A 26139-nucleotide genomic window follows, 5' to 3' on the forward strand; every position below is an offset into this window, starting at 1 on the left:
CAAGATAGGCAAAACCCAGCCGGACACCAATCAAGCGAAGAAAAACGCCTTTGTAGAGCCTCCAGTCTCGTCCCATTGCCAACAGTGTAAGGCGACCACACGGGACTTGCATATTCCACAAGCTGTCTCACAAGGGAACAATACAGAGAGCGAAGAGCAGAAGGGTTGTCGATGCCTCTGGAGAATCTTGCTATATAAAACCAAGCATCTTGTTTGCTCTGCTACTGATGTGGTCTATATGTCCAGAAAATCCATGTCGCTGGCAAATATAAACGCCTAGGTCTTTTATACACTGGGACCGTGGAATGGATGTACCAGAAATGGGAGTATACGTATATGACTGGAGATTTGATGCGGTGATAAGTTATACAAGGAGCACTTACTGGGATTTACAGACATGTTATTCCTGACACACCAATCCTCAATTCCGGAAAGGCTATTTTGAATTTCTTGAGAGTCTTCTGGTTGTAGACACAGCGATGAAAATCTTCAGGTCGTCAGCAAATTGCAAGGCCTTTACAGTTAATTTGTCCAGTAGGTCATTGACAAAGACATTGAAGAGGCAAGGTCCCAGCAAAGAACCTTGTGGAACTCCTGAAGAAGGTGAGAACTGAGTGGAAGTGGCGGAACCAATCCTCACGACCAGAGAACGTTTTTGAAGATAACTAGAGATCCATGACAAAAAGAGGTTCAGCCACTCCGTAAGCCAGCAACTTAGACACAAGAATTGTGTGGTCGACCTTGTCGAAGGCCTTTGCCATATCGATGTAGACTGTATCAACTTGGTTAGTTCTTGCGAAAAGCAGACAAAACATATTCTTGAAAGAGCAGGAGGTTGGAGACAGTAGACTTGCCCTTCATAAAACCATGTTGGGAAGGATGGATTATTTTGGATAGAAAAGGATTCAGTCTATCTACCACGATACTTTCAAAAACTTTGCCAATTGCCGGCAGAATAGTGATTGGACGGTAGTTCCGTATGTCGCTGGGATCATTTGCTTTATGTAAAGGAATGATGAAGCCCAACTTTAAAGAGCTAGGGAAGATTCCTTTGTTAAGTGATTCATTGAAACAACACTGTGAGGGGTTCAGCTAAGAGAAATCGGCAGTGATGAAGCATAGATGGCGGTATATTGTCAATTCCAGCTCCCTTTGTAGTGTCCAGATTCTTAAGCTTGCTGAGAACTTCTTCTGTTGAGGTTGTTATGACACAAAAGAGAATCGAAGACGGGCATAGCTAAAGCTAGGTGAAACTCGTAACGAGGGAGAGTAGGACTAAGTTGAAATAACTGGAGAACAGCTGGCAAATGCTTGCTGTGTCACTGGCCACTTCATCATCTAAATGCAGACTAGATGGCATATCAGGAGTATTTCTTTGAGCTTTAACTAGTCCCCAGAAAGCTCGTGGATTAGAAGATATGTTTGATTGAACATTGGACAAATATCGAATGTGGCATTCACGAGACAGCGACCTACAAGTATCTCTCAGCCTCGAGAACTCATAATAATGGGCAAGATTGAAAACTTCTCTTGAAACGTGCATGCGCAGCTTTCTTTTCGATAATGCATTTTTTTAGGTCATTATTAAAACCACCTAGGGAAGCGTGAGATACCAAAATTTCTTCAACGGACTTGCATTTTTGACGATTTTCTCTAAGGAACTTTCCAGAATGTCGAACTTTTCATCAACTGAGATCGGCTGGTGAATAAATCCCATATCTGCCTCCTGTAGGGCTGTAAAAAGCAGCTGGGAGGTCACATTCCCCCAAGTTGTAGCCGCTGTAGCTGTTGTCACAAGTAGAGTAATATTGAAAGTATGTAAGCATAGAATAACAGTTATATCTAAGAACGCCAAGCTTTATCCAATGAACTCATGAATATTTGATTAAATATGCGAGTAGTATGTCTACATTTATTCTCAGGACTGATGTGTATGCATTGAGAATGATTATTCAATATTTTCAAAAGATATTGGAGATGCTAGAATAGTTTAGATCTAGACACGTTCTTTTCTAGCAACTCCCAAGGCTCGTGATCTTGCAAACAAAGTCGGTTTCCTGATTTACGTTGCTTGTTTAGTTAAACATTGTTTCTGTCAACACTCAACATTGTCGAATATCGGTTTTACAGATTAGAATACTATTGTGCCAATTATTTTTGTTTCTGAATAATTTAACAGCATATAATTTATTATATATTTGTAATATATAATTACTAATGTTATATAAATATTAATATTTTAGACACAATTTAGTTTTAGATTTCAGTAGAATTTATATGTAGTATGTTGACGTAATATTGTAAGCTAAATAAAGGACGCTCAAAGTGAAAATATGAAGTGAATGTCTAACGCCAGAAAACGAAGTGGCTAAAAAGATCTAGTGAAATGATAAGAAAATAATCACACAATATGTGTTTAATTAACTGGCTTATTAAATAACTCCTAAACCTTGAACTAATATTACGAAATGTCGCGAGGTTGGGATCCATTATGAAACTTCTATAGTAGCAAATTATTAACACTGCTACTAAAAAAAGCAGTAGTATCTGTTAAAAATATGATTACAGGAATGTTATATTTTATAAACATGTTTCGGGCATTGGAATCTATATCAATAGTAAGTGTCTTACAAAACCTTATTCATTACATAATAAAAATAAATAAATTAACCACCAAAGTCATACTTGTCCACATAACAAGTTTTACGTCAGAAACATTATCCTAAATAAGCCTACGACTAAAAGTCTCAATCCTCATTATTGCAAAATACAAGTACTAAGTGACAACCTTCATGGCCGTTGCATTGGTTGTGGAAGTGATTTATTTGATTGGCCACCCCGACCACAAGATTTATTTGTGTGTGATTTCTTTCTATGGGGTTACTTACAGGAACAAGTTTATACTCGTAGCTTCAGTAATGATGAGCAATCGGTTGAAGAAAAACTTCTCCGGATGCCGCAGAATTTCTTCGTAAGAGTTTACGATTCATTTGTTAAGCGCTGTTATCAGTGTGTCGCTGTGGATGGATTACAGTTCGAACAACTGAGGACTGTATTTGTAGGCTTTTTAATAGGCTATTTTCCAATTTTCTGATTGAAATGCTTTATTTATCTATAATATGGATAAAAAAATTTTATTATTACTGTTACAATTGTAATTACAATGATGAAATATTTTTTATCTTATACACCTTTTGTAGGTACACCTATTTGAATTTAGTAATTTCAGCAGGTGCCATTTTTTAATATTAAAGGAATTCACACAATATGTTTTTTCCAGTGTTTATCATAAGGTATGCAAAATGTTTTTTTATCTGTAGCTTTACAATTGTACTATATTTCTAGGGACAGTAAATTACTATAAACATGTTAATAAAACATGTTTTGTTTAAATCATAGTTACTGTAAGTCACAAAAGATTGTGACACCCTTTTTTGATGAATACCTTGTGTAATAATTCATTACGAAAATTATTCCAAAATATATGCTGTTGATTAAAAATTACTATTTTTACTAGTATACAATACAACATTATAATTGATAAATACTCCTTTAAAACAATATTACATGTGTAGTATCAACTTTTCCTGACGAGTATTAACATAATTGATATAAACATATCATTACTAGTTTTCAACAAGTTTGTTCAACAAAGTTTTCTATTGCTTAAAAACTTGGATTAATCCGCTTATGAATCGTAAAATAAACATTGGATTAGAGGCTCTTTGAAGATTTGAAATCTGAATCTCATCCCCTCAGAGATTTAAAGCGAGTTCTTATCCTCAGCCACATGTTAAGCTTTCTACATAATTAAGCACCCTCGGATCTCTTCCTCTTGCAGTAAGCCGAGCTTTTGAAGTATGTGAAGAATCAAATAATATGTATGTAAACTTTTAATTGATCTAATCTCAGAACAAGAATCAGTAAAATCTACCCGCATATTTAATACGTCTACAAAATTAAAATTACTGCTATAATGCCATTACATACATTTAACAGATATATGTAGAGTTTAGTTTTGGCATTAGTTATGTGACCCGCATGAAGTACTTTGTTTACTAAACCCTGCCACTTCATGACCAATAAAATAACATGTTTGTATGATTTAATAGTTCAGGGTATGCTTAAAATGATAGCAAAGTATTTTAAGTAAAATAATAAACGCTTAAACATAACAGAAACGTACAATTTGAACGTAATTCAACAAAATAATCATAACCAAGGCGTTAGAAATAAATAAATATAAAAATAATTTCTCACACAACGAACTATATAACCTATGTTATATGTTTACCTTATGTTATGTACAACGAATTTGCTACAATGAAATTTACAGACAATAACATTATTATTTATGTATTTGAAAAATACTGAACGTGATTAATTATCTATATCCTATTAATATTATATATCTGAAAGTGCCAATTTTTGTTTGTTTTGATTTCACGCGTAAACTATTCAACCAATTGTACTGAAATTTTACATGGACATACGAGTTCGGTTCCTAGGATGAATATAGGGGTGTTATATTTTCGAAAATCCATCTGGGATAGGCCCCACTGGCCGGTTAAGCGTTAAACATTCTATCTTGGTCTCTAGAAGTGTGTAATACGAAAGAGTCTTTTAAATGTAATCGTACTGTGTAAACATTGTATTATGCCAGGAAGGCCACATTTTTAATTCATTTAACTAGTATTTTAAATTGGTTTCCTGTTTTATAGAGTGAAAGCATAACAAAAATAACAACACTTCTTGGCAAACAAGTCAAGCCCATTAATATACAGGGTGGGCCATAAGTCAGTTGACACTACTAGTAACTCAGTATCGATTTAAATCTAGTTGTAACCTCTCAGCTGTTACAACAAAACAACAGTATTAGGTTATGTTTGAATTATGTGGAAGTTAGCATCATGGTATAAGTGGTTTTGATAGAATAAGTTTTCTAAATAATTAAGTTAATCATGAATAACAAGCTCCCAATAAGAGAACCTGTTTTTATTCTTCAGCAGTGGTGGCTTCATGATCATAATTACAATGACGTAGTAGAGTCATTTGTGAATCAATTCCCAAACAGTAGGCCATTATCACGACAAGCCATTGATAACTTAAATAAAAGGTTTGAAGTGACTGGGTCTGTAGTTGATCTTCCACGATCAGGTAGGCCTAAATCTATCACAACAGAAGAAAACGTCATGACTGTAGCGCAAATTTTTCTCCAATCGCCATCAAAATTGACCCGAAGAGCATCCAATGAGCTTGGTATATCTAGAACTAGCATTAGATGAATCTTAAAAAACGGTAGGGCTGAAAACATATCAGTCTACTTTACTGCAAGGTTTAAATAAAGATGATTGTGACAGGCGAATAGAGTTTTGTGAGTGGTACGTAATAAGACAAGAAGCTGACAATACATTTTATAAATCCATTTTGAGTGATTAGGTAACATTCAAACTTAATATTCGATTGAACAGACATAATTACGTGTACTGGGATCCTGAAACCCCACATTTAGTCATACAGACTGAATTAAATGCCCCTGGAGTACGTGTTTAGTCTGGAATATTTGCTGGTGGACTTATTGGACCATTATTTTTTGAACGAACTGTTAATACTGTTAATTGCAATGATATGTTACATGAGGTAGCAGTTTAATTGGAAAACAGTACTACATTCGAAGAACTACAACCTATTCGTAAACATTTATTTGGCAGCACCTTCTCACTACGGGGACAATGTGAGAGATTTCTTGAAAGAGACTTTTACAGAATGGATTGGAAGACGAGGTACAACCGACGGGTTCCTGCGCGTTCACTCGATTTCACCCCAATGGAATTTTCAATTTTGGGGAATTGTAAAAGATAAAGTTTATTCAGAGAAATCAAGGGATCTGCAGCAATTAAGAGAACGTATTGAAATACGTCCTACCAAATCCATCACTGACACCATATGCGCATTTGTGCTTAAAAGACGTTACATGTGTATAGAAAATAATGGAGGACACTTTGAACAATTACTTTAGGTAAATGTCTTTGTTATTAGGTATGACAATTAAAATTATAAACATTTATATTTAACATATACTTTATAATAAACTAATACTTACTAACGCAATGCATTTTTTCAATTGACTTATGGTCCTCTGTATTTTGGAATTTACCTATTCTACACGTAGGCCTACCTATTTGGAAGTGTGTATATCCAAGGTATTGAATATGGTTTTCTTATACATTATGGGAGCAGGCGATCTCACTGATGTGATGATGCTGATTCCATTGATTTCTAAGACTGGACCGAGGAAATAGGATGATTTGGTGAACATAAATTGGAAGCAAGAACATGTACATTGCTGTATAATATATCATATTTACGTATTGGTGACAACTGAAAAACTTTACTGTTTTAAATTTAACCTCATTACAAAATTATTAATAGGTCTATATTGTTTCTTGGATAAAATACCTTCAATTTAGAAATACAATTAGCCTAATTTGGAGTAGAAGTGAAAACCCTAAAATAAGAATGACTCGAAAATCTACTTAACTTCTGGTCGTCTTAATAATTAATGAACACTGAAAAATGGGTACCTACATGATGCATGATAAATGACTGATTCCGTATTAAAATAGCATAGGATCATATCGCATGACACCACAAGGTCTTTCAATAAGGAAGCTGTGAACTTCGATTTTGGATTTCCTATAGATTTATCAAGTGTTACTGAAATCATAAGAGTTATTCAATCAAATTCAAGGATTGTTGCAATTGCATGCGAAGCGGCGGGTATTTGCTAGTATGTATATATAAAATGAGATGTCCTAACACTTACTGACTGATTAATCTACTCACAGCAAGACCATGAAAGAGAGAGACATGACTTTTGGTTCATAGGTTTATCTTTGCACTAGACGATCAATAACCCTTTGGCTGTTTGCCATTTTTTTAAATCTTGACATAAAACTGTTAGGATTTTAGCATGGGTCATACCCAGAACTGTTCAGCTCAAAATGGACTTTTTGCAGGGATTTTCTTAAAAATGTGTAACTTCTTTAAAAATCAAGATATTTGCTTGAAACTTGTTGTGTTCTGTAGAACATAAGACCGTGCTTTAGAAAAAAATACCTCATGTCAATTAAATTCAATATATATTTTTTAAAATATGTATTATTTTTTATTTATTTTTTAATTTTATTTTATTTTTTTAGTTTGGAACTATAAAACAAATATTTGTTTTAAGGAGGGCGAATTGACAGTATAATATCCTAAAAGTACATTTAATTATGAATAGACCGTGAAAATCTTAAGTAATTTGGATAAAAACTGTTCAAGTTGTAGTAAAAATAAGTAAATAGTTACTTACATGAGTTTGATGCAATTTTCACCAGCTACTTATAAAGTCTCTTTGTCAATAACAAATAAAGTACATTACTGCAAGTGTACAAAAGCTCATTATATTTATAGAAAGCTAATTTTTAAAGGACAAACAAATGTTTCACACTATTTACATTATTTACACTTTTTTACTTTTTACTGACACACGTGCTTGACGAGGCATTCCGCGTGAACGCCCTGCCCGCACTTTACACACACTGTGCGCGATCTACGTTTTTTTCCTTCAGGATGGTTGTCACCTGAACACATTCTACAGAGTTTTTCCTTCTTCTCTGGGAGCTTCCTAAGTCCAAAATTAGCTGAAGGGCCATCTACACCGCCTTGAAGATTATGGGGTACAGATTTGACAGCCATCCATTCTGAAGTTCTCCCACAATTTCCTTCATGAAATCAGCTCTACGTAGCCGCCGTTCGGTGGTATTCAATTTGTATAGGATGATTGCGTTTAGCACCATGGGGCCAAAAACATTAAATATAACCTTTTTTGCGTGCTTCATAGTTCTACGTTCATCCATATATACATACAACATTTGGTCAGTGGAATCGATACCACCCATACCACGGTTGTATTGATGGGCAATTTTAGTTTTAGTCTTTATAAGGAGACGACCACTTCTTCTAATAGAGTATGTCTCAGAAGCAGCCTGGCAGTCAGTTGATAGGATTAAAAATTGAGAGGAGTTGCTCTTTTTTTCCCTATGCGCCATAATGAGCATTGGGCCTTTCCTTACATAGGTCTTTTGACCAACAGCATACTTTCCCAATAACTGTTTAGGTATACCTTTCCTGTCTTTCCTAATAGTTCCAGTAACAAAGGTTTGGTGACTGTACAAAGTTATAGCAAGTGCAATTGAAGTAAAAAAGTTGTCAAGAAACATATGGTGCCCTTTTCCCAAACAATTTGCCATTCTTAGCAAGGTCAGTACAAACTGTGCCTCGCAAACCCGTCTCAACAACTCTTTCATTTTCTTCTGATCTTTGAGCTCCTTTATAACAGTAAAAAGATACACAGTAGCGTGTTATTGAATCGCAAAGGACCCACAATTTAATACCCCACTTGTGGTGTTTTTTTGGGCAGGTACTGAGTAAGTCCAATTCGTTTTTTAGTTCCCACCAAAGACTCATCTACAGATAGGGCTTTAGTTGGCTTGTAATGAAGCTTGAACAGCCGGTTTGCATGGTCGATTATAGGTTGAAACCTACCACAAGGGTCATACCCAGGATTTCCGTGAGGGACTAGTTTAGTGACATCTACAATGTGGAAAAATTTTAATACCAAAATGAATCTATTTGAAGTCATCACTTTGCCAAAAAATGGAGTGGTTTGTGTGAAATGGGTATCCCAATAGCTGGCAATACTAGGCTTGTTGATCATGCCCATGTTCAGTATGATTGCCAAAAAAGCTTTCATCTCAGCTAGGGTAACATGAAGGATTTTTCTCTCTGACCTCAGGGCTCCATCCAAAAGGCTTCCAAATGTGTGACAATTCCCATAAGAAATGTATTGGTGCAATTATGTGCTATTAATAAATTTAAAGATCATGTTAAATTCAGTCACTTATATATGTAAACATTGTATTATAACAATAATATTATATGTTTATTAAATTTATTTACAATTTTAAATTTGTGTCCATGTATACTCTTCAAATCATAAAGTAATCTAAATACTAGGATCATTTGTACACAATCGAGTTGCAAATGTAGTCAATCAAAGCAAATTAAAAGCATGTACTCATTAACAGCTTCCCATCGTTGTAATACAACATATTTTAAAATGTGCAAAAACGTTTTATAGTAATATTATTCCCTTGGGTCATCACATTGTTGCAAAGTTATAATCACTATTCAGCTCTCCTCTCCCAAAGTGTTTTAACATAACATATTAATTTTTCATTATTCCCAATTTATGGTTGCAACTCCTCATGAGACTGTACTGCTGCACCTTTTATAGCATAAAGAACCTTTTGAAAGGTTTTCATTAGCTTTCCTATCTTGTTTTAACACATTGTGCTTGATATCCCACAGCCACATTGAAACTCCTTGACATACATTAAAAGTTCACAAAAGCAGTTTTAACTTTTATAAAGAGTTTTGTTCAGTAGAACTACCGTCATTCATAGTGATTAATGGGGAAAATACCTTGTCTGTTTTGTATTTAAGTGCTTTTCAAAGCAAGCTAAATGCCAAGCGCCATATGTAACCGGCCATCTCCGATTTGTCGGTTCTGAACCGAGCAAGCACGTACCCGAATTTGGGTGTCGCCGTCGTAAATCGGCAAGGCGAGTGCTGAGACCACTGAGTTGTTTTTAATACACGTCCCGATACATGTAATTTACCGGGGAAACAATACAGTCTCAACCGTGGTAGCGGAAATATAATTCTTGCGAGCCAGTATTGTATACGCGCAAAGGCTAAAATAAAAAAAACATTTGCGATTTAGCTTTATATCTGAAGCTCTTAACCACAACAACTTGTCCAAAATATTCCTACTTCCGTTTCAAAACTACCAAGAATCCTACCATTTAGAATATCATACATGTGTTAGCTGAAAAAATAAGAACTTCGATTTCAAATATTGGAAAGAATTAAAATTGCTTCACAGGTAACATAATAACGATTTCACTTTCCGAATTCACGGCCTGAAAACACTTCCCTGTAAATGTAAATATAAAGTGTATCAGGATATCTTTCAGTAACAGTCAATTATATCAGAAATAATTAGAATGTCATTTAAATGAAATATGCACAAGATGGCCATTCTTCAGAAGTAATTGCTTGCAAAGCCACGGGTAACTACTAGTGTTATTATAAATATGTTGTAGTTCCACTCCTATGAATAACAATTAAAGTTAATCAAAATAAAATATTATGTGATGCAATCTGTTTTGTATTTCACTTTACTTTTAGGTATCTTTATCTAAAACTTTTATATAGATAAGAATGTAAGGCATCTATTTAGTGAACAACAACATTTTCACGGATTTGCGAATTCAAATGAAATATTATTTTATTTAACTGAAGTGCTTTATATTTATCATTTAAATAGTTTTTCGTACACTGTATTTACTCAAAAAACGAAATTGCTGCCATTTAGTTTTGAAAACGATTATATATTCAGTCACTAAACTTTAGTAATTTTCGAATTAATTATTTAAACAATTGTTTAAAATTTTTAAAAATATAAATAAATTACTTCTCGATATAAAATGTCTTAAAATTACATTAAACTTAAATGAGATTATTTGAATTATATAATTAGCCTTTGACTTGAGACCTTATGTCAAAAGGCCGTCTGTTATGGCATGCTGATCGGTACACTTTTAATAGCACGTCTTCATGTGGTTGCATGACTGCACTATCATATCTACTTAAAAAATACAAAATTTATATATGAATCCAGTAGATAATTTTCGTTGGTTAGGCCCGTATGCTAATCTTAGTATTTACTGGATTTCCGTAGGTTTGGTTTGGAAAAGTTTTATTTAAGTGAAGTAAAAACAAAATCCAGCAAAGAAGATTCCTTTACAAATTAAGTATCTTCCAATTCCGTTTTATCTGTGTGATGTTTTTTATTATTAGTCTCTTGCTTTTAGGTACATTTTGTGTAAATTTACCCTATATTATATTTTGTCACTTGGTGTTATTTATAGTTAATTTAACGATAGTCCAAAATCAGAGCCTGTTAAGTTTAACCATTTCCGTTTATACGATAAAGCCAAAGAAAGGTGAACCTTAATAAAGTAAAATTTATCTTCTAAATATCTCGGCTACATTTTTTACCCACTTTGTTACGCATTTCAACTGAAATATGGCAGACATTACAATTAAAAACAATACAACTATGTTATTTATTAGCGCAAAAACTTCGACAAAGTGTTTTAGCATTTTCTCAACTTTTTTATTTAATGTTATGCATTTCTAAATCTTTTTTCAAGGTATTGCTTATGGGTGGATACCATAGGAAATTGGTGATCACCAAGAACTGGTGACAGAAATGTGAAACAGATTTAAACTTTAATAGGTAAGAAATTTATCCTATTAATATATCGGCTGAAGACATTGTTCGGAATTGTAGTTCATTTTCTCCAAAATAGCGGCTGTTTTGGAGAAAATGAACTGCAGTCATAAAACATTCACAATTCCGTTAGCTAAGTGTACTGTAAAGATAATATTGTTTTTTGCACAACGGAGTTAAAAAAACTGTATAGTTAAAAAAACACTTAACAAACCTGAAAAAAATAAAAATTCACCAACAAATTTAGCAAATATTTATGTGTCCCTTATGTGTATATTTATATATTTATTTCAGAGGTTATACAATTGGACACTAAAGATAATTTGAAATTAATATCTCATTGTATATGAAAGTTTTACATTAGTAATTTATTCTACTAATTACAAGTAAGGATTAATATTTGAAATGACATCATTTACCTGAAACTGTTATACAAGTGTACATACGTACATACGATAATTATTATTACTGTTTAAAAGGAATGAATATGAAATTATTATAAAAGACGAAGAATACAAACAAATGGACTGATTGTATGTAAACATCGGTGTTTGTGTATGAGATTGCTTGGGTGTGTTTATACAAGCCTCAGCTGATTAGATTTTATGGTCTTTTAATATTATTTGTTTGGTTTATTGTAATGGAAGATTACATTATTTTGTGATTATAATGTTTGATTGTTTTATGAGTATTCTTAAAAATGAATTTTTTCATACATTTTTTGTTATAATGTATTGGTAAAACTAATACATACAGCAACCAGGATTTTTGTATATTCTAATATTGGATAAACAATGGTAATTTTTTGCATGTAACCAAAAAACGTATTTACCTATAATATTCAATCATTGACTTTTTGTTTTTTTGACTGTAATTTATTTACAATCTGTTTATATACAACAAACAATAAGTAAATTTGATGATAAATCTTAAGGACATGGTTAATCAAAGTTCATTAACCTTAATTAACATAAACATTTAAGAGATTGTTCATCTTTAAAATCGATCAGCTAAGTTTAAGAAATCATGTCTTTTTAGCCGAAATTGATGGTCACTGTTGTCCAGCAGATTAATAGCCAAGTAGTTAGGATGAGAGTTTTAATTTGTTTTGATACTTGATGCAGAACTTTGGAATTTCTTCAGTAACAAAAGAGATATTCGTGTCTCTGTGAATGACTTCATTACGAACATACCATGTAATATCTTTCGGAGAACTTTAGATTGGAAACGCTGTATAATTTCAATATTTGATTTAGAAGCAACTCCCCACAGTTGAATTCCGTACGTCCAGATGGGCTTTAGAACAGTCTTGTACAACAACAGTTTGCTTTCTATTGATAAATGGGATTTGTTCCCAAAAAAGCCAATTTAGTTTTGAGAATTTTGAATTTAATTGGAGCCTTTGGTTCCATATGTGTGGTTTCCAAGTCAGCTTCCTATCGAGATGTACACCAGATACTTAGCTTCATTTCTTTGAGGAATTTGAATGTTGTTTAAAAAAACACTGGTGGACAGGTGTCATGTTTCAACGTAAATGTGACGTGAACAGATTTAGTTTCATTCACTTTAATTCTCCAAGTTTTGCCAAACTGTGATAGAATTTAAGTTAGTTTGTAGAATTTGTGACGCTACAACATGGTTGGAGTGGGATGCCAGTACGGCAGTGTCATCGGCGAATGTTGCTGTCAAAGAATTTTGATTAGTTGGAATGTCTGCAGTGAAAATTAAGTACAGCACTGGTCCTAGTACACTTCCCTGAGGTACACCAGAGTTTATTTCTTTCAGATCTGAAAGACAATCATCAAAAACTTGATTTGAAAATACCTTCGTTCTAAAATCATTGACTTAATAAATAACTTTTTTTCATAAAACAGCTACAAATAAATTCTTACAACAATCAGACATCGGGCAGTTAAACATCTGTTCTAACTCACCGGAGTCAGGTAACAATAATATTTTTTTACGTAAAAATACTATTACTCGATGGATTAGACAAATTTCATTTCTCTCTTTCTTTCTGTACATTTTGTATATTGTCCAGATAGATTAAAGAATTATTTTTTTAACAAACCGAGTACAGTAATATGTGTTATAATAACAAAACGTTTTAGTAAATTGTTTGTAAGATTTCGATATTTAAACACTGATGTGAAACGAACTTAATAAACATAAATTTAAATATATCGTTTGGAAAATAAAAAAACATATTTTAAATTACTGAAATGTTGCCAAAAACTTCATGTTATATATGTACAAGAATGAGTAGTTTCATAGTATATGTTAAACCACGTAATTTGACGAAATTAATATTTTGCCATCAGGCGATTTAAAAGTTTCTTTTCGGTATGATTGTCTATCTCAATATCTATCTGCAGCACTACCGAAGAATAAAATGAGCTATAGATTTGACATTTTTCAAATAACTGCAAGGAATGCCTGTTACTCGTCAGGTAGTGCAGTGTATTCGTACTTATTAATAACTACCTATACAAAATATTGTTAGTAATATTAATAATATCTAACAAAGTTCAGTTGGGCGATTATATTTATTGTGTTTTTGTATTACTTGTAGTTTACTAAATTGCTAAAATCTGTAAGAAGCAATTATAATAAGCCAAATTGCTAATAAAAAATTAAATATTAGTTAATAATTTATAGCATCAATCATACAGTATTTTTCTAAATCAAATCTTTAGAAGTTTTGCGTACTATTTTTAACAATTGGTAATTGGAGACAAATATTGTATGACTCGACTACTCTTTTCAAACAGTATTGTTGAGTAAATTGAATTCTTGAAATAAGTAAATTCCTCTACAAAACCTAAATTACACTTTTTCCTTGTAACTTGAAGAAAATGTATTGTTTCAAATTTAATTTTCACAATTTTTTTTACCAAATGAGAATTTGTTTAGGATGGTTATCAAATAGTTTTGCAAAAAAGTCAGACTTGCAAATCTGAATTGATTATGTAAACTAGTGAGTAGACCTCAAATCATTCGGTACTGAAAAGGTATTTACACAAGTTGAGTTTCTGGACAATCATAAATCACTTAGAACTTTCAAATACCTGAATGCTGGTGTTAATGTAATGTTTTAATTCACCTTATTAAGATTCACCTAGAAGAAAGATTGAAAGTGATGAAGTTTAGTTTTCGATAGTTTTAATATTTCCTTAGAATCCATGTGCCGTTACCACGAATATTATTACGTAAGTCTCGTATATGTTTCAATTTATAAAAAAATTCAGATCAATTTGAACTTGAGGCTAACATGAGGGTTAAAATGGCATAGAAATAGTCATTTTAAACATTATGAACCTATGACCTCACAGGCCGGCATGATATAATATGATCTCAGAGTTCTCCGCTGCCCTGATATTGCTGAGAAAATATAAGTTAATCCGACGGGGTGTGGAATGTTCAAAATGACATAGTAATGGCATATTTAAGTACGCTTTTAAATCGGTTTTAAAGTTCAATCAGTCGTTAGGTTGCTCGAAACCTGCTTTAAACTAACCTAACTAACCATTAAACTAAACTTGACTTTTAATTCCTAACTCTTTCCAGGGATCACTTTGTCATCTTAATCGTCTAGAATACTGAGAAAATTACGATATCATATTGCGTTGTTGTTTTTATAGCCTAAACACTAAGAAACTTCAAGGATGGCGATGTTATATCTTTGGAATTACATTTCAAGGCATTCAGCTAATAGAACTGGTAGTAAAACATTGCCTAAGTAGCCTAAAAAAATATATATATACATACATAAATATTATTTAAGTATATATATAATATATATATATATATATATATATACACTGTGGTGTAATGGTAGTACATTCACCCGGCAAGTGACAGATCTGGGTTCGAGTCCCGGCGGAGCAAGTACATTTTGCGATTCAATGTTTATTGGAAAATTAAATAAGGCTATTGCCACTTATACAAATTTTATTAATGTATATATGAAACAATCTGGAAGTTAAATTCAAAACCAACATAAATTGAAGTTTTCTCTTACCCGTTTGAGAAAGTTGGTTAAAGTGAAACGTGTGAAACTGATGTATTGAACTCAAGTATATTGACTGAGTATTTGAGAGTCATTTTGTATCCATTAAAAGTTTTACTCCGTATGCAGTTAGTGTTACTCTTTTTTCACAACTCCTCTTTGATGGTACCCAATCATGTGTAAGTACCCATCACTATACTACTCAAAGCATTATACAAATTTATTCTGTTCACATTTTACATATTTTATATTCCTAATACTGTATAAAGCGTTTGTTTAAAGGTCAACGAACCATATTTTTCAACAGTTCTCTGTTATAATATATAAAAGTTCAGGTAGAATAATTCTGGATATAGTTATAAAATATTTTTAAGCATCGGAAAGTTTGGGGCAAATTATTCAGCTGTAGATTGTTGGAATAAAAACAGTGGTCCTTGCGAAATTCTTACAGTAAAATTTAAATTTAAATTAGTTTCTATGTAGAATTTTTTGTTGAAAAATTTTCTACATTGAGGCACAAATATTTCAAGGATTTAATTGCGTTATTAATGTTGTGCTGTGGTTATAAACTGGGAAACATATTTTAGGTATGAAATATTACGTTCTAGAAATAAAAATTGAAAATAAAACTACTTTTCATTAAATTAAATACGGCAGTATTAAAGAGTATCACTTCACTATTATCTTTGAGCACACGTGATTCAGTAAAACAAGCTATAGTTTTAGTGTATACTCGAAGTTAGTGTTTAAATTCATTCTCGTCCTCCCTGATTTGGTTTACCAATTCAACATGTATAGATAAATTCCTGCTAATTGCATATGCATTAAATTTCTTAAGATATTAAATAATAATTTAGTATTTAAAAATTAATTATTAACATTTTAATGAATAAACACGCTATAAGTCACATTGCAATAACTTGCAAAACAGTTATAATACAAAACAAACAGCTAGGTCAATTTATTGAGGGATGCTTATTTGATTTTGCTTTATTCTGACATAAAAAAGTAACATAATGACTTTAAAACTGTGTATGGTTCACAGACTATTACAGTGTTATCAAGTATAATATAAAGTTATAGTTTATGTTATATACACAGTGGGATAAAAAAAGTGAGACAAACATATTTTCACTGTACTTTCTAAAACCCTTCTACAATCCATTTTTAAAAGTGGATTGTATCATTGTTTTAGATATGTACCTCCATCGTAAAATACCACTTGGGTAGTATTATATGACATGACTGATTTTATTAGTTGACGGATAACATAGTTGCCATACTTAAAAACTCCTTGATATCTTATGGGGGTATTGCAATTGGAAACATGTTTGTCCAACTTTAATGTTTGTAGTGTAATTTCGATTACTAATTTCAACCCAAAATACTTCTCCCGGCGGTGCAGTGTGCTCGAGCAATTGCTTTCATTGAAAATTGACTAACATTACGTGAAGTAGAAAGTGTCACTGGATAGAGAAGACCAAGTATAAAAAATGTAGAGGTTTGGTTCAGACTAATAGGAAAGTGAAGAAGACCAGGATCGGGGCAAATAGAGCCACAACTGTATTGATAGTTATGTTGTCTCTTTGAGACTGAGGAATCGGTTTCGAACATCCGTTGTAGTTTTTAACGAGCTAAGAAGAGTCCGTGGAGATAATATAAATATTAAAACAGTTAGGAGAATGCGCCAATTGAAAGCCTATTGTCCGGCTACAGGGCCCAGATTTTAAGAACGCCATCGAAGAAATCGTCTCCAATTTGCTCAAAATCACTTTTAATAGAAACAAAGGCAATGAAACAAAGTTTTTTTGTCGGATAAGGAACGATTCAGCTTGCGGCCAGATGGACATGAGAGAGTGTGGAGACGGTCTTGATATCTATAAACTCAGAGCAACATTACCACTAGGGAGAGTTCTATGGTACCTCTTTCATGGTTTTGGGAGGTATTTCAAGGAAGGCACGCACAGATTTTGTGGCGTTTAATAAAAGGACCATAAATGCTACAAGATAGGTGGAGTAGGTTCTTTCAGAGCACGTGATAGTTTTTCTGGGTTTATTTGTCTTAGAATTATTTTCATGCGTGATAAATAAATGGCAGTGACTCCTCCCTCAGCCAACGATCTGCAAAACTACCTACATGAGGCAGAAATTAAAACTTATAGACAGCTAGCAAACAGCCCAGATCTTAATCCAACAGAGCATATATAGGATCAAATAAGAAGAGCCATTAGAAGACGTCGTGGTATGTTACAGGGTCTGAAACAGCCTCAGCAAGCTCTACAGGAGGAGTGGGAAGACATCGATCAGCAGGTGATCACAGCCGTGATCGACAGTGTGTATCGTAGAATATAGGCAGTCATTGCAATCAGGGGAGATAATAACAAACAATAAAAACTGTTTTACTATCATAAGCAATAAAATAGTGGCATATCTGATGTTTAACATTTTATAAACATTTTTTGTTTAAAATTAAGGCCATTTTAAGGCTTACACCAAAATTTGTTATACTATTAGTTATACATTATAAACTTAGAAATGTTTATTTTGGCAGTGAGTGTGTCACAATTTAGTAAATTTAAATTTTTTTGTAAAGATATTAGTATTCCTTTTTTTGTCCCACAGAGTACATAATATTACAAGTATCATTATATTCACAAGTTGACAATCAAGCGACATACCAAAACACCTAAGGCGGGGCATAACACATCGACATCAATGTTTGCAATAAAACAACGACATACGTGCCGTGAGGGTATGTGGGGAGGTTGTACATTATATATTTACACTGCACTTTAGGCAGTACACGGATATTGTGTTTTCAGTTCGATGGTTGATTTAGTGATAATAATCTAATAAGTCTTTCGTATTGCTTACAGAAAATAATTTATTATTATACTAGAAAGAATAATACACACATTTTACCAAACAAATATTTTTGATAATAAATGTTTAATTATTCACTTTGAGTTATTTATTGACCTTTAAAAACAAATCAAAGTTTCGAAATTACCTAAAGATGTTGTTTTATTTTTACTATATTTATTATAAAGCATGTTATTTTATATTTTTTAATAAGCTCCACATATATTATAGTTGTATTTTTTTTGAAATTATGTTATAAAGAACTCTATCTCTTCAATATTGTCGTTCAACTATCTCTTACCCTCGGCTCCGTCCGCAATTTTAGTGCATTGCGTTGTATATTTCACGTATTTGATTGAGTAGTTCCAATGATTTCAGTAACACTCAAATTACTGTATTTAAGACCAATGTGAAGAAACTCCACAAATCGAAGTTCTAAGTTTTCTAGTGAAAGAATTTATTATACAATAGGATGGATTAAAATATAAACGCAATTTGCAATATTTTTCGGTCAGTTTTCCGCGTATGATATTACAAAATTGCATTGTGTCTGTCTAATATTTTTTTTCCACTTTCATCTGTGCTGGCATGACATATGTTTTGCTCTTGAATTCTGTGCAGTGACACCGCTGGGTTCATTTTCTCCTGTCTGTAGTCCAATCTATTTTTGGGCGTGATTCCTATATGATTAAGTTTGTTGCCGCACGTTGTAGATCTTTAAGTACAATTACGTGTATTAACTGTCTTCACACCTGTGGTCAAAATCTGCGAAACATATCACAAAGGAAGAGTACACTACACTTATGTGCCTCATGCAAACTTGGTGGTATATCCTGAAATTGCTTGAGAATAATTATATCCCCAGTTTTACTTTATTACAATTACAGAAGATCTCGTTAAAATGTAGGAAGGTGGAAATATCGGAACCTGTGTGATATCTGTTATGCAACCCACAAAAATTAATTTTACGCTGGTCTATTGTTTAATAGTACAATATATATTTCTTTGCTTTATTCAATTATGCGTTTTTCCTGTGGAAAGGTAAAAAGGCGTTTTTGGCAAAGGCCCTTTTCTAATTCACGCATAAAACTGGTACCAACTAAAAACTTCAAGCAATTTCAGTTTCAATCTTCAGACATGGATACAGTTGGCGAGAACCAGTTTCAACAAGTGTCTTCATTCTGGAGTACCAGTAGATTCTTGCATATTTGGTAAATAACAGAGCTGGCTATAAAACAATGTGTTGGGTGTCTATTCAAGGATTGATTATGTCAGGTCTAAGGGTTGCTAAGTTACCTTCAATAAGGAGGCCATAAAAAAGGCTCCAACTAATTCATCTAGCACATGTAATGTACTGTGTTGATAGTCTTAAATATATACTCTAATAAATAGTGTTATGTATTAAAATTTAATGATTGCTATTAATTTTATTACATATTTGAAAACCAAAAGAATCAGAGTAGCATGCTTTAAGTTATTGTCTCTTAACAGGTTTGCTTATGACAAATTGTATTTTAAAAGGACTATTTTAATGAACATTTTTATTGTCTTGGAAATGTTATGAATTTAAGCCAGCTTTCCTATTTAACAGTCAATGTAAAAGCAATCATGTAGTGATTTAGCTTTTTATAAAAATGTTTCGCAACATTTATAACCACATAATTATAACATTCCGTACACATGCAAAACACTCATATACACGATTAAAGTGTGCTATAAGTTAGTATTTAACGGTTAATGAAATTTAGAATGTATTCATACAAATGATTGAAATATTTCACTTATTAAATATATTTACCGACTTATTTACCGAATATGATAGATACAACTAGTGGATAAGTGCAACTGTGGTGTGAGGTCAAGTGTAAATTAAAGCCCCGCGGGGAGCACTGTCAAAGGGAGGTTTGTATAAGAGACGAGCTAGGACCGAGGTTGAAGAGCTCTCAACACCCTTCAGCGGTGAAAGGCCAGGCTGGGTAGTCCGGCAGAGACGTTGTACATACATCAAGCTGTAATGGTGGTAAACTCAGACATTTACGTGATGAACTCTATTTTTGTACCAGCTACTTTAAAGTTATACATTTGGAAATATATACTAATTATCATATTTAATAACTCTTCCAATATAGAATAATTACTTTAATATGTCACCAATAAATTTCATTAAAATAACCTGCTGATAACCCTCAAATAAAGTACCTACGTTCAATATAAACTAAGTTTATTCGTTGATTTCATAAATTTTATCCAGATTTTAACGGACATTAGATCCATAAAACATTTGTTGACCTAAACATTAATGCAAACTTTATATGAAGAACAATACATTCCAGTTCATCATACAGTTTTTAGCAAAAAGTACAAATATTCTCCAAGACCCAAGAGTCTTTTTCAAGGTCTTTTTCATTCCTTTTTTTCTCAAAATACAGTATGTATACAACATACCGATTCAGATGCAAAGTAACCATGAGTTTATACAATGAGATCCATTCAGTTTTGTTGCACAAGCTTCATTCATTAATACACATACACAAATAAAATACTAACGCAATTATTTGTACGTACTGAGCAGCGATTTGTAAATCTAATTTAAATGTGTTCGGAAAAGAAGCCGAGATACATCTCACTACACTTAGTCATAAAAGGAAATTTTCGCTTGCTTCTGACAGGGTATTCAGAATGGGTAAGGTTGGCTAAAGGAGCCCCATTCTGTGGAGATCCACGATAGTGGATAGCGAGTACTATCTCAGTTAGGTCACCTAGGAAGAAAGGAAAGGCATGTCTGTAATATCCTTTTCAATCAAAGTGGGCATGGGTAAGACCTTATGTCCAGGCTGGTAACTGTATTTAACACTTAATGAAAACCACCAACTTCACCATTCCTATCCCAGAGTAGACTAGATCAATCGATCTACCCTTGCATCTAAATATCTCTACATTTACGCTTAGTTACATATGCAGCTTCTGAACCTCCATAAGGTTGTCGAGATTTGTGACACATAGATTTTTCTGTATCCAGTGTAGCTTCCACTGAAAGCTAACGTTCCTGGAAATTAATTTTTTTATTTTATGAGTAGGCATAATAAGATTGTATGCATTCTCCGAAATAATTTTGGATAGGTACTATTAAAGAGCAAACATGTTGAAATACTACTTTCATCAATTTTACGCGTAACAAACTGTAAGTTGCACAACTTAATGATAACTTCTATGAAAATATGTGTACTTATGCCAAAATACAATATCTACTTTTTCGTTAAAGAAAGTGATCATTCACATCAGTAATGTTGTGTTTCATCGGGATGTGTCACACAAACGATACATTTAAATCCCTTATACAAACCTATAGAACCATCAGTGTGATCTATTCCCCCCCCTCTCCCCCCCCCCCCCACCCCCCCCCCCCCCCACCCCCCCCCCCCCCCACCCCCCCCCCCCCCCACCCCCCCCCCCCCCCACCCCCCCCCCCCCAATTAACATTTGATTGGCTCCCATTTTGGCACATACACTCTTCACTGGTCATGTGTTTAGTTGGTTAAACAATATAACATAAATTAAAGAATACTAAACGTTATATAGCGAAATATATAAACTGATGATCTAACCTACAAAATGGTGTCACACAGCGTCTAACAGCTCTTGTCTACTGATACTACGCTATTATGCGATACATTTTATCATTACACAGTTTTTTTATTTATGTACAGTTGAATAAGTGCATCTGCGAGTATTTATATATTAAATACACGAGTACGTATTATATAGTTATTGGAAGTATTTCAAGTTATACTGTGCAAAACTAAGCTTTTTATATCCTCCCATTAGTCTGGCAGCAGTCCAATCCTTCAACTTATTATTTGTGTTTTTTTAAGTAACAATACAACAGTTTATTTTGGGGTATTTTTTTAAAACTAATATTTTATTCATTACTTATTCTTTTTGGTTTTTTGTGACTTTAAAGAGCTTTTTTTATGATGGGAGAAAAGCTTAAGTTTAAAATATTGAACTGCCACCAGGGACTATAAGTACCTGAGTAACCTTCTACACAAAGTTACCTTCATTTAGTCGGAAATCTAAAGTGTTTTACCAGTTGTATTAAATGGTAAAAGGAAACAATTGATTTATAAAACAAACCATACACTTGTCCAAACGAATGGGACAAGTAAATGGTTGTACCGGTCATAATTTTTGAAGGAAATGAACGACTTATTTTGGTATAATGCCAATTGACCTGAATTCTGTTTTAAATTCTCAGTATTTTGTAACAACTCTTCACGTTATGCCTCGTTCAATCGACCATACGAATGGAAACCAAAAATTGCTCTGAATCGGGGCTGTAAGGTTGTAAAGAGGTTAAGCCGTGTAAGATCTCCCTGATATCCGCAATGCGACGTCTTTGCCTCCATGGCTGATTTTTTTGCTTAGCAGTCTTAGTTATATATTGAATGCTTACCTTTGACATAATCACAAAAATACACATACAGTGACCGAAAACACCATCAACATAAGTTATGCCAGATTAGAGTCTTGACAAATTTTTAACTGAACATCCCTTTATATATTATAGCGGTTCATACTACATTAATAATTCACTTTAGTCGGTTTAAAATTATCTGTCAATTTTCCACTTTCAGCAAGTAAAAACCGAAATTAATATAGCTGATGGTACTGAGTATATAGTTAGGTAATGTTATAGCATTCAGAAGGAGATTGAAGTGCCAAACGTCATACAGACGATTCAGCCGCCATTTTTGGCAATCCCCGCCTTTATAAACTTCCTTCTGAGATGACGTTGAAACTGTTTAAAATATATCTAGTATGATGTCTACTGATTTCAATTAGCTCAATTAATTTTTATTAAAGCTTCTTAATAAAAAAATCACCCTAAAAATATTTTGAGGAAAACACTATACATTTTATGGCTACAATCGTCTAGAATAGAGGATGTCCAGCAAAGATTTTTACGTGCGTACATCTCTGCTAAATTTAGCCCTAATTAGTTAGAAATTAAGGTAGTCATGATGTTAACAAGCTACTTTATATTCATGTTCCATTGAACCATAAGGGTGTATTCCGTTCACGTTTGAATGCATGTGTCAAGGTTTTCATGGGCCTTCTCTTTAATTATAATTTAATTTAAATTGTATTCAGTTAAAGGAAGGAGAATTTAAAGTGCAAAAAAAGTAACTGCAATACGGGGTGATTGTATTTTGTCTATGTTTTTTTGCTAAACGAGCTGTCTGAGTCCAATAGGTAAACAAAATTATTGATTATATAAAGCATTAAGTAAAACATTGATAAAGTTTCTGCAAATACTGCAAATACAGAATAGAATAAACAGGTACTTGAATTTAAAGAATACGTCTGATAAAATATATAAATATTAGGAGCCGATCAAAAGATATGAGTATTCACATTATTTCCTGTCTGAATGTTCCTCTAATATTCTTCAAGATACACGACGGTCGCTGGTTGCTGAACGTGCGTTACCGGGATGTTGTGATTACTTCCGTCGCCCAATCAGGGACCATCAATCGCAATTATCTTTCAGCCAATGGCAAGAACCCTTCTATCCGAACAGTAACACAATTTCCAGGTTACATACAAAATACATGTAACATAATTTCCAATTATTACTCAGCATTATGTTACTTGCTCTTTTCAAACTTTTAAATTATTTGGTTTCATTCATGGTATTCTAATGTATCTTCATCGAAAAGGATAACTGGTTCTAACCCCCTTATTGGCCGATAAGTCTACAGGAGTAACTATGCGGAGAACAGTGCAGTGGCACGTTTGCAGAGAGCTGGTAACAAATTGTCTTCAAGTGTAGCCTTTTTATTACACTGTGAAACCCAAATAACCGAGCGTCAAAAACCTAACACTTATCACTTATTTCCCTCTATTTAGGCTCTGATCGTAACTTGATGTTGACTATCAATAAACTTATACAGTAAAGGTTACTTTTTTATATTTAAACAGGTAATTAAATTATTGCTTCTTGTTATTGTACCTGCTTATATTAATTTGCCATTGCTTGTTATTTTACTGTTACTATAATGTTTTATTAATTTGTATCAGCCATATATTTTTCTTTTATGTATTTTGATTCATATTTCCTTATGGGTTTGCACTCCTAACCTATTTAAGCCCATGGAGTCAGTATCGCCCCTTTACTAGTACAACCGTATGTTACAGTTACAGTTTATCTGCTCCCTATTCTGTGTATATATGGGTTATATGTGCTCGTACACTAATACTTTAACCTGTACAAAGTCATGGGGTCAGTATCGACCCTCTATTAGTACAACCGTATGTTACAGTTACAGTTTATCTTCTCCCTATTCTGTGTATATAGGGGTTATATGTGCTAGTACACTAATACTTTAACCTGTACAAAGTCATGGGGTCAGTATCGACCCTCTACTAGTACAACCGTATGTTACAGTTACAGTTTATCTGCTCCCTATTCTGTGTATATAGGGGTTATATGTGCTAGTACACTAATACTTTAACCTGTACAAAGTCATGGGGTCAGTATCGACCCTCTACTAGTACAACCGTATGTTACAATTACAGTTTATCTGCTCCCTATTCTGTGTATATAGGGGTTATATGTGCTAGTACACTAATACTTTAACCTGTACAAAGTCATGGGGTCAGTATCGACCCTCTATTAGTACAACCGTATGTTACAGTTACAGTTTATCTGCTCCCTATTCTGTGTATATAGGGGTTATATGTGCTAGTACACTAATACTTTAACCTGTACAAAGTCATGGGGTCAGTATCGACCCTCTACTAGTACAACCGTATGTTACAATTACAGTTTATCTGCTCCCTATTCTGTGTATATAGGGGTTATATGTGCTAGTACACTAATACTTTAACCTGTACAAAGTCATGGGGTCAGTATCGACCCTCTATTAGTACAACCGTATGTTACAGTTACAGTTTATCTGCTCCCTATTCTGTGTATATAGGGGTTATATGTGCTAGTACACTAATACTTTAACCTGTACAAAGTCATGGGGTCAGTATCGACCCTCTACTAGTACAACCGTATGTTACAGTTACAGTTTATCTGCTCCCTATTCTGTGTATATATGGGTTATATGTGCTCGTACACTAATACTTTAACCTGTACAAAGTCATGGGGTCAGTATCGACCCTCTACTAGTACAACCGTATGTTACAGTTACAGTTTATCTGCTCCCTATTCTGTGTATATGGGGTTATATGTGCTAGTACACTAATACTTTAACCTGTACAAAGTCATGGGGTCAGTATCGACCCTCTACTAGTACAACCGTATGTTACAGTTACAGTTTATCTGCTCCCTATTCTGTGTATATATGGGTTATATGTGCTAGTACACTAATACTTTAACCTGTACAAAGTCATGGGGTCAGTATCGACCCTCTACTAGTACAACCGTATGTTACAGTTACAGTTTATCTGCTCCCTATACTTACATATTCGCAAACTGTCTCAGCCCTCTTATTAGGACCTATAGTGGGACAATTTTTACAATAAATCTGTATGAAATTTCTTCTACTTTTTAAATCGTATAATGCATGTAATATCAAGATTAGCAAGTATGAGGTGTAAAGTCTGAGTAAACGTTTTAAGTGCAATGACAAATGTCTTTCATTCAAAAAGTACATTATTTACTGATGTACAAAATTCCATATATTATGAAGTTTCCTCATGGGTTTTCTTAAATATTTCATAAAAACCCATTAATAGGTAGTAGTTTGAAGGCAATTTATATTCTAATAATCGGATGGTTGGTAAACATGACTGATATTTTACTGCAAATCGATTCACAGCTATTTAGTGAGACATAGGAATTATTTTA

The sequence above is a fragment of the Homalodisca vitripennis genome, chromosome 3 (assembly GCF_021130785.1).
Source record: "Homalodisca vitripennis isolate AUS2020 chromosome 3, UT_GWSS_2.1, whole genome shotgun sequence".
Classification (NCBI taxonomy): domain Eukaryota; kingdom Metazoa; phylum Arthropoda; class Insecta; order Hemiptera; family Cicadellidae; genus Homalodisca; species Homalodisca vitripennis.